At 44.9% G+C, this 9,540-nt stretch overlaps 1 long non-coding RNA gene across 1 annotated transcript; it reads right to left on the reverse strand.

Annotated features, from left to right (window-relative positions):
- Positions 1–1,002: 1,002 nt before the first annotated feature.
- Positions 1,003–1,491, reverse strand: LOC119008803. The gene is made up of 3 exons (XR_005071553.1): positions 1,431–1,491; positions 1,288–1,354; positions 1,003–1,209 (listed from the first exon to the last, which is right to left on the reverse strand). It is a non-coding gene; the product is annotated as an uncharacterized LOC119008803 (long non-coding RNA).
- Positions 1,492–9,540: the final 8,049 nt, after the last annotated feature.

The raw sequence follows: 9,540 nt of genomic DNA on the forward strand, positions 1-9,540 counted from the left end.
ACTCAGTATGTTTTACTGGTTCAATAATCTCCTGGGCAAGGAGACGGTTGAGTTCAGCCTCAACTCTTCCTCTCATGGCATATGGGATGGGCCTGGCTTTAAAAAAATCTGAGGGCTGCTTTCTTGTCCACATATTTTTGCTGGGGGGCCTTTAAATCTCCCCAGTTCATCTTTGTGTGGCAACACGAGGGTTATTACTATGTTACACACCAGATACAACAAGGCCACCTTGGGTTACTGAAAGTCAATTACCTTCCAAAACGAAAAAGGACACTCAGGTTTGTTTACTCAGGGAGGGAAAGCAATAGAGTTCAATGATCACGTAAAAAAATGTATTAAAAATGAACACAAGGTTGGCATTGTAACAGAAAAGAAGGGAGCCCAAATAAAAAGGGGGCGCTAGTCTGATGCTAACCAGCTGGAGGAGGGGTTTGGTAGGGGAAGTGACATCTAAATGAAAAAGGAGAACACCCAAAGCACACAGCAAAAAGTGATGTGTAAACAAAGAAAATCTTGAAAAGGGATCACACAGCACACAGGGGACCACCACCACCCAGGAGAACCACCACCACCACCGTTGGCCTTCAGCACTAAGGGGAGAGGAAAAGAACATGATTAAAAGGAGCTCAAAATTAAGGAACAAACAATCTTTTATAATGCGTGCAAACAAATATAAATGATCAATTAAACTTAAAAGTGTTGAATTGGGTTAATAAATCAATCAGACAAAAGAAACAAAAGAGTCTCTGGCCAGAGATATCAACTAAACAATTAACCAGTTTTAACAGTTTTAACTCAAATCAAATAAACAGAAATTCAACCATTAAACAGAGAGTAAATAAGTAAACAATTAAACCAAACCTTGCCAGATTGCACTTAAAAACACACACACAAACGCACACAAAGAACAAGCACTTTTAGCGAGTGGCTGAGAGTTCTGGCAGACTCGTCGCATCCAGTTCGAGTGACAGCCACACACATACACACACACGAAGCAGCAGGAAACAGGCTGACCACCGGCGGCCATAGCCAGGTAGCAGCGGCCCAGTAGCCGTGATTAATCAGCTGTGCACGCACTTAGCGTTAGCTTCAGCGTTAGCGTTCCAGTTATAAGTCCGGGAGCATTGGCATCCCTTCCAAAGAGGGAGAGGGGTGAAGAAACCAAACGTAGCAGGGCAGACAGCCACCATGCAGCACGCACCCAGCAGACTGTTAGAGGGAGAGGAGCGTAAGAGGAGCTTAGCACCTGGCTACAGCAATAATCAGCAGAAGCATGTCATCGCCCACCAATGCTCTGGTCGGCAGTGGTAAACAGTCCCGAACGATCGGCTCGACCGCGGTAGAGACGCCAAATCTATTAAAGGATGACGGTTTTAACTGAAAGAAACACGGACAAATATAAACAAAACAGCACGGCAACGTGCGCCTACCTGTGCTCAGATGCCAGCGGCAAAGACAACGACCCGGAACTGGGCGGGCTGAAGAAGCAGGAAGTGAGGGGTCAGGAGGAGGGACACGGCCTACTTTTATCCCCTTGGAAAGCACAGTGATTGGTTAATAAGCCAGAGGGGCTGTGGTACAGCAAAACTAAGTTTAATAAGGCAGTGGTGCCTCATACCACTACATTTGAAAACCTCCCTATACTCCCCCTGTACCTCCTCTAAAGTCTCTTCTTTCACATGGTGGATGTGGGGATCTGGTCTCCCATGTACCTCCTCTGAGGTCTCTTCCTGGACGTGATGGATCTGGGGTACTGATCTCCAATCTAACTAACCCTAACCCTAACCCTAGCCTCCTAATCCAGTACCTGCCTACCAGACTGGTGCCTTAACCCACTACAACTACCACTGGTAAGTCACTAGCCCTTTGTGCTGCACCAACTTCAGTGCCTTGTCAAAGGTCAAATCTGTCTCTGACAACAGTCGGCACTGTATACGGTCATCTCTGCTGCCACAGACCAGCAGTGATGGGAATAACGGCGTTACAATAAATGGCGTTACTAATGCATTACTATTTTTCAGTAACGTTTAATCTAACTAATTACTATTTCCATCATTACAATGCTGACAATTAAATGTGACGCTTTACAAACTGAAGGTACTCATTGAAGCTGTTGTTGTCCAACTTGGCTCTCAGCCACAGGAACTGCAGAACTGTTTTATTTTTCTCTGGTAAGGGAGGAGGGAGGGGCGAGACAACCATATAAGTAATGATGATTGACTGTCTAAAAAGAGTGACAGTTTGTAAGCCAATCAGAGGCAGTGTTCAGTTTAAACACAAACTACACACGCATACAGCAGCACCACACAAACAAACTGGCAGAGGTGAGCTGCAGCAAGGCGAGTCCGGAGGGAAAATTAACGTTTTCAAAGTGAAAGTACAGACACCACTTTAATCTCCTTTGTCCATGTCCTTTGTAAGCAACTCTGATCTGTTGAAGCATCTCTCAGCAGTACACACTTCTACAAAACTAGTGGCCAAAAACACTGTTGTTGACTGTTGATAATGATAGCATGCCAGGTGTGGCTAATGGGAGATCCGCTAACACAGAAGGACACAGAGCCGTCCAAGCAGCTAAAGCTGGATTTTTCTGCTCCAGCTTCACAAAAACTGTGACACAGCTGAACTGAACTCAGTGATAGGCAGGTATGTTGTTGAGAACATGTTCCCGTTATTGACAGTTGACTGAGACTCCTTCAGAAAGACATTTTCTAAATACATAGATGATAAGTACGCTATAATGCCGAGCTCAAAAGGGGGAAGAAAGAAAAACTAAACGCAATAGTTACTTTTCCTGGTAACTAGTTACTTTTATAGTGGAGTAGTTCTGTAAGTAGCTCAGTTACTTTTTGGGAGAATTAACTAGCAACTATAACTAATTACTTTTTAAAAGTAACGTGCCCAACACTGCAGACCAGTCTGTCATGTATCATCTATGATAACCTTTCTCCATGGTTGCAGTCTTGTGCTAATTTCCTCAGAACAGTAACATATTCCATAAATGTTTCTCCAGGCTGCACAGTCTCACTGGGTTTGGGGTTGAAATTGTCCTTTAATAACTTGACAAGTTCATCAAACGTCTTGTCTCCTGGCTTTGCGGGGCTGACGAAGTTCCTCGTGAGGCTGTAAGCCTGACTGCCCACTGAACTAAGCAAGATAGCTTTCTGTCGACCTGCATCGTCAATCTCATTAGCTTCAAAAAATGGTGGAGCACTTTACAATATTCCTTCTATGTCTGGGTTTGGCTATCAAAAGGAGTGGTGCTTCCGACCATAGCCACCGCCATGCTTTTTTTCCTTGGTTACAAAGTCCGGTTTGTTATGCTAACTTAGCAAGTTAGCAGCGAGTCTTTCTCATTCGTCTGCACTCACACAAGGCATCTGCTGTAAATTTATCCTCGTCGCCATTTATGTAATAACTGACGGGAGACTTCTTGCCGAACATGGGGAAGTTTGTTTTGTTTCTGACGAAGATAGTGTCTAACTCAAACACATCATCTCTCACAGCACAGAGGACGCAAACTCTTCTCCTAACCACCTAGTGCATTCCCCACAGGTAACAACTTTACTCATTGCCCCCTTGTGGACCTGAGGACATTTCTCTCAATTCTTCACAGTTACTACACAAAACAAATTATAAACCTGTGTGTAAAAACTGCAAGTCATCTTCATAAAGAATGAGCCATTTAAAATATAATTTGTATTTAAATAATATAATAGTCAATTAACTTTTCTTAATATCATTTTTTTCAAACAACTTTTTGTTCTTATTGATTTTGAAGATGTCTTCTTCCATGTACCATACCAGTAAAAAGTTTGGACACACCCTCTCATTCAATGGCTTTTCTTCATTCTTATTATTGAATACATTTTAGATTAATACTGCAGTCATCAGAACTAAGAAGGAACACACATGAAATTATGCAATAAACAAACAAGTGTTACACTTTTATATCATGTTTTCTTCAAAGTAGCCATGTTTGCTTTGATGACAGCTTTGCGCACTTCTGACATTGTCTGTATCAGATTCACGAGGTAGTCACCTGGAATGGTTTTCCAACAGACTTGAAGGAGTTACCAAAGGTGCTGTGCACTTGGTGGCTGCTTTGCCTTTACTCTGCAGTCCAACTCATCCCAAACCATCTGAATTGGGTTTAGGTTCATTCGTCTTTACTTAGTTGAGTGGTTCTTGCCATAATATGGATTAGAAGAGTAAACAAATAGGGTTATTCAGTGTATTGAACCGTGTACCAACCCCATCCCCAAAAGTGTGCAAAGCTGTCATCAACACAAAAGGTGGCTACTTTGAATAATAAATCATAAAGGATCCAGTCATCTCCCAGCTCATTTGTCAGGGATGGCCAAGGGAATTGCCAGAGGAGCTGTTAGCCTTTTCCCATGTCAAGCAGGAGCTCTCGGGTTGGAATTACACAGGTGTGGCACGTGGGCTTTGCACTGTGATTCTGGGGGCCCTTCGCCCCCGTGTGCTGGTTATGGCACATGAGGGTCACCTGGGCATAATGAAGCTTAAACAGAGATGCCGCAACCTGGTGTGATGGCCAGGCATAGACAAAGACATTGCGGCCCTTGTAAAAGAATGCCCAGCATAACTTGTGAGTGGCAAAACCAGCCACCAACCACCGCCACCCCTGCAACCTCTGGCCTGGCCCTCAAAGCCATGGGAGCACCTACAACTATACATATGTGGCGAGATCCGCGGTGCCCCAACTATCAGCGATTCCTGATCGTGATATATGATTTACACTCGAAATGGCCTGAACTGACCACCACTGGCTCCGTCACCTCCCCGGTCATTGTGGACTTTCTGGAGTCCCTCGTCTCTCGCTGGGCCTTCCACAGACCATTAACACCAACAATAGCCCACAGTTTATATCTGTGGAGTTCACTTCATACCTGGAGAACAGGGAGATTCGACACATCCGCACAGCCCTGTGTCACCCGCAGGCAAACGGTGGGGTGGAACATTTCCATCAATTCCTATAAAATGGCATCAGAGCACATCAGGCCCAGGGCTGTTCATTTGAACAAGCCACATGTCTGTCACTGTTGCACTACGGTGCTACCCAGCATTCGACCACAGGGGTCTCCCCAGCCTTACTCATGCTGGGTAGGGAGTTAAACCTACCACTGGACAGGCTCCACCCCATTGCAGCCCAGAACACACTCACACCAGTCAAAGCCTCAGTCACCCAGCATCAGAAGCAGATGAAACAGTGGTTTGACAAAAAAAAGAAGGTCAGGGTGCCTGATATTGTGGTGACAGACAAGGTCAGAGCTTGCCGACCGCACAGGGAGAACAAGATGGCATCATTTTGGTCCACTCTACAGAACGTGGCTTGCTGACTGGGCCTGGCCACATACCTCCTTGATGACGGCACCCGCTGGCACGCTTCAGAAGGTGCCAGCACGTCCTGCAATGTCATTTCGGAGCAGCGGGGACATGAGGCCACCCAGAGCGGAGCAGGACGACTCCATACCTCGATCAGACACACAGTCTGAAGAGACTCCCACGTCATCACACCCCGTGCCCCATCACCATCGGTGCTGCCCCTCCCCCCAGCCCCCACGCCACTGTTTGCCTCACCTGCAGCTGTGTGTTCTCCACGGCCAGTGCATGCCAGGGTACGGCCCGATCAACTGAAAGACTTTGTGTCTACCTTTCATGTTTGAATCCCACCCAGAGAGGGGAAAATGCTATTTCTGTTCAGGACGAATGAATCAGTGTTCGTTTGGTAATGCCTCACTGCATGTATAGTGTACAGCTGTTGTTGTCTGAAGTTTTGAGTTTCGTTTTGATCAAAGGTAAATGGAGTTCAGTGCAAAACTTCTCATCCAGCGTCCTCTTTATATTCAACATGCACAGAAACAAAAAATATATCAAAACGTGTGGCTCGATCTGACTTGGTATGCTGTCATTCAGTTTTCCAGAATATTAATTTTTTGTGACGTAAGTCACGGAAAACTGCAAAAAAATTCCCATAAGGAATGAATGGGACGAGGTAAAAAAAGTTGCAAATCTACAACGTTTTTCAAAGATCTCCTGCTCTGGCATACGTTCACCTAGAAACACCATTCAATCTTTAAAATGTAGGCACAAGTCCTGTGTATTTAAGCTGTCTTAAATGTTTTTCTTACGATGAGTAGAGCAGAGTGTAGGTGGTGGTGGTGGAGACTCAAAAAAACTCTCAGATATGTTCTCTTTCCTTGACGCTCCCAGCCACAAATTTCACTCTCCAACAGTGATATCTTCCAAAGTTGTAGCCACATTAGTCTTCTTTCTCCCAATGTGTCTACTTTATCAGTAGGATTTACGGTTTTTGAATTATCTGCCTCTAACCGACAAGAGTAGCTCTTAACTGCTCCATTCACTCCAATGTAAACTGGGAAGAGGATTTTTGAAATTGCACCCTTTTTTAACTCGATCCTATTACCACATTTCTGAAACTAGGACCACAAAACTTGATGATTGTGTTCTTTAAGGCCTTTTGGGCTTGATGGTGAGGATTTTGTATAAATAGCACTAGTTTGGCATCCTAGATGTGAAGCTGAAATTCTGAAATCAGCTCTCAATCACTGTTGCTAGGGCCGTTCAACAACCATCCCCATGGCAACCGAGATCAGCTGGGCCAACAGAGAGAGTGACAGGCACAGACACACCCACACACATACACACACACACACACACACACACACAGACACACAGACACACACGGACACACACAAACACCACTCAAGATGGTGGCAGCAAGTGCAGGTGGCTCTGTGTGCCCCCGCACCAAACCTGAGATTTACTCAACTAGCGATGGGAAAACCGTAGTTGAGGACGAACTTTTGAATTTTACTGTGGTCAAAATGAGAACTCTAAGCCATGATGAAATAATTAACCTGTGAGCATAAACTTTTCATCCAAGTGGATCAAGGAGTCTATGCAGCTTCTGTTTGAGGTCTGCCCAAAAACGTTGCAATGCTGTGTTATACACAAAGGCGCACATAAGGACGCTAATAACACCAAGGCCTGTCTGAAATTGCTAAATGAAGCCTGCCTCCTGTGGGGTTTGGCCACATGGATGCTTCCGCATTGCTTAGCCGACTGGAGCAGCTGAATCAAGAAGTAGCAAGCCTGAGAAAAACACGGAGACTCAGGTTGGTGTGAGCGAGGGTCTGGAGACTGCTACTGCGGCCATGGACCATCGAATCTCTGCCATCGAGAACCATGTCCCAAACGATAGGCCTACCTCACATGAGGTGCAGGCTAAAATGTTGGGCCCAGCTCGCCAGGAGAAGACGGGCCTACTGGATACCCCAACAACAAGTACTTTGCCACGAACCCCACAGTGGACCAGTGTTGTGAAGAAAGGGCAGAAAAAGACAGCACCCCAGAATGCAGCTGTGCAGCCCCGTTTCAAGCAAGCTCATCCCAAGAGAGAGTTGAAGAATGTGGAAATAACTGGCATTGGCACAGAGGGCAAGATTCAAGTTATTACAACCAAGCTGGTGAGTGTGTTTGCTACGAAGTTTGCTCCTAGTCTGGAGGCTGACACACTATATAACTATTTGATTGAAAAATTGGGCAATGAAACTGTGACTTGTTGCAGGATGGAGTCAGCCCATTGCAGGTTCAGCTCATTTCAGATCACCTCTGAATGTGTTAATATATGTTATGTACAACCCGCAACTCTGGCCTGCTGGAACATATATACGCCGGTATTATGAGTCTCAGGGCCACAAAACCACAGGTAGAGAGACACTAGGATGTGAACTGAAATGCCTCGATGGTAATGCCAATGCCGTGGCCAAGAGCCAGACTGCGTAGCCAGCAGGCTATGAACCTTTATCTTCTTAATGAAACTCTGTGTTGTGTCATACAATGCGCGGGCTGCAAGTTGGCCATTGTGAAGCAGACAAGTCACGCCGTATTGTAGTGGACAAGCTACAAGAGACGTTTCTGTCTAAACAAGATCTCGGAGGTCTCAACTCATAAAGACTTCCATGGGGCTGTGGAATCTACCACTGATCTTAGCACCAAAATTACACGGGGGAGGATTTCAGGTGGGGTTGTGACTCTATGGAACAAAAAATATGACCAGCTGGTTAATGTTGTAAGACTGGATGTAGACTGGGTTACTGGTCTAGAGTTCAGCTGTAATGATAAAAGTGTATAATTTTGAATGTCTATACACCTTTTGAGTGCTATTAAAATGAGGCTGAGTACATACACAGACTGGGATGTATTATGTCGTTTATCCAGAACAATCCATCGACCTGTATATATGTTGTAGGTAATATGAACGCTGATGTGACTGATACCAACTCGTTATTTGGTAATCACCTACTGCAATTCTGCTCTGATAGTGGACTGATATTGTCTAGTAAGGTCCTCATGCTGGAGAATAGCTTCACTTATATAAGTGAAGCCTGGCACTCCACTTCCTAGCTAGACCACTGTTTATGCACAGTTGACGCACATGATTCTTTTGATTCTGTAAATATTAATTGTGATATGGCTTCTGACCACATACCATTCTCTGTAGTGTTGAATCCAGGCAATCTACCATTGTTAATGTCTGATGATGAAAGCATTAGGATAGGGAAGATAGACTGGCCTAAGCTATCAAAGGATGATCTTGACAAATATGTCTGTCGTTTTGATGTCTTGCTGAGTAATATTATTTTGCCAAAAGATGCTATTTTGTGTAGGGATTTGAATTGCAAGAATGTGCAATGTTGTAAAGCACTGTGTTCATTGTATGTTTGTATGAATTGACTTATTGTCATATACATTTGCAGAGGAGATGAGCCACCTGGAGCATCTCACATTCCACCCCCAGCAGTGAGCACACCAAGAGGGCATGGGAGTGGGAATCAGGACAGGTGAGACAAACTTATGATGAAATGTATTTCTTTTGTTTTGAATATTACTCTTTGCAAATTTTGTAAACTATCTTGTGTTATCTATCTAAGTTATCTATGTGTTATTGTCATGTAGAGATGCTGAGCAGCATGGAACACGGAGGGGGCGTGGCAGGGGGAATCAAGCCAGGTCCAGGCCAGGCAACGAAGGCAAACACCAGCATGACCCAGTATATGAGGGACAAACCAACAAAATGGGGAATCAAGCTTTTCGTGTTGGCTGATTCAAGCAATGGCTACACCATCAATTTTAAAGTGTACATTGGCAAGTCTCACACACACACTGTGCATGGACTGTCTTATGATGCTGTCATGGACCTCATTCAGCCATCATATCTGGGGACTGGATATCATATTTATATGGACAATTTTTATACTAGTCCTCAGCTGTTCCGTGAGTTGGCCATCATGAAGTTTGGAGCCTGTGGTACATATAGGGACAACAGGAAAGGGTATCCCAATGGGAGAGTAAATGCCCTCACCAGGAAATCAGAAAGAGGCACCGTGAGATGGATAAGAGAGGAACCCCTGGTCCATGTGAAGTGGATGGACACACGAGAGGTGTCACTGTGCTCCACAATCCATCCAGCGTTTTCTGGTGAGCTGGTCC

The sequence above is a fragment of the Acanthopagrus latus genome, chromosome 19 (assembly GCF_904848185.1).
Source record: "Acanthopagrus latus isolate v.2019 chromosome 19, fAcaLat1.1, whole genome shotgun sequence".
NCBI classification, from domain to species: domain Eukaryota; kingdom Metazoa; phylum Chordata; class Actinopteri; order Spariformes; family Sparidae; genus Acanthopagrus; species Acanthopagrus latus.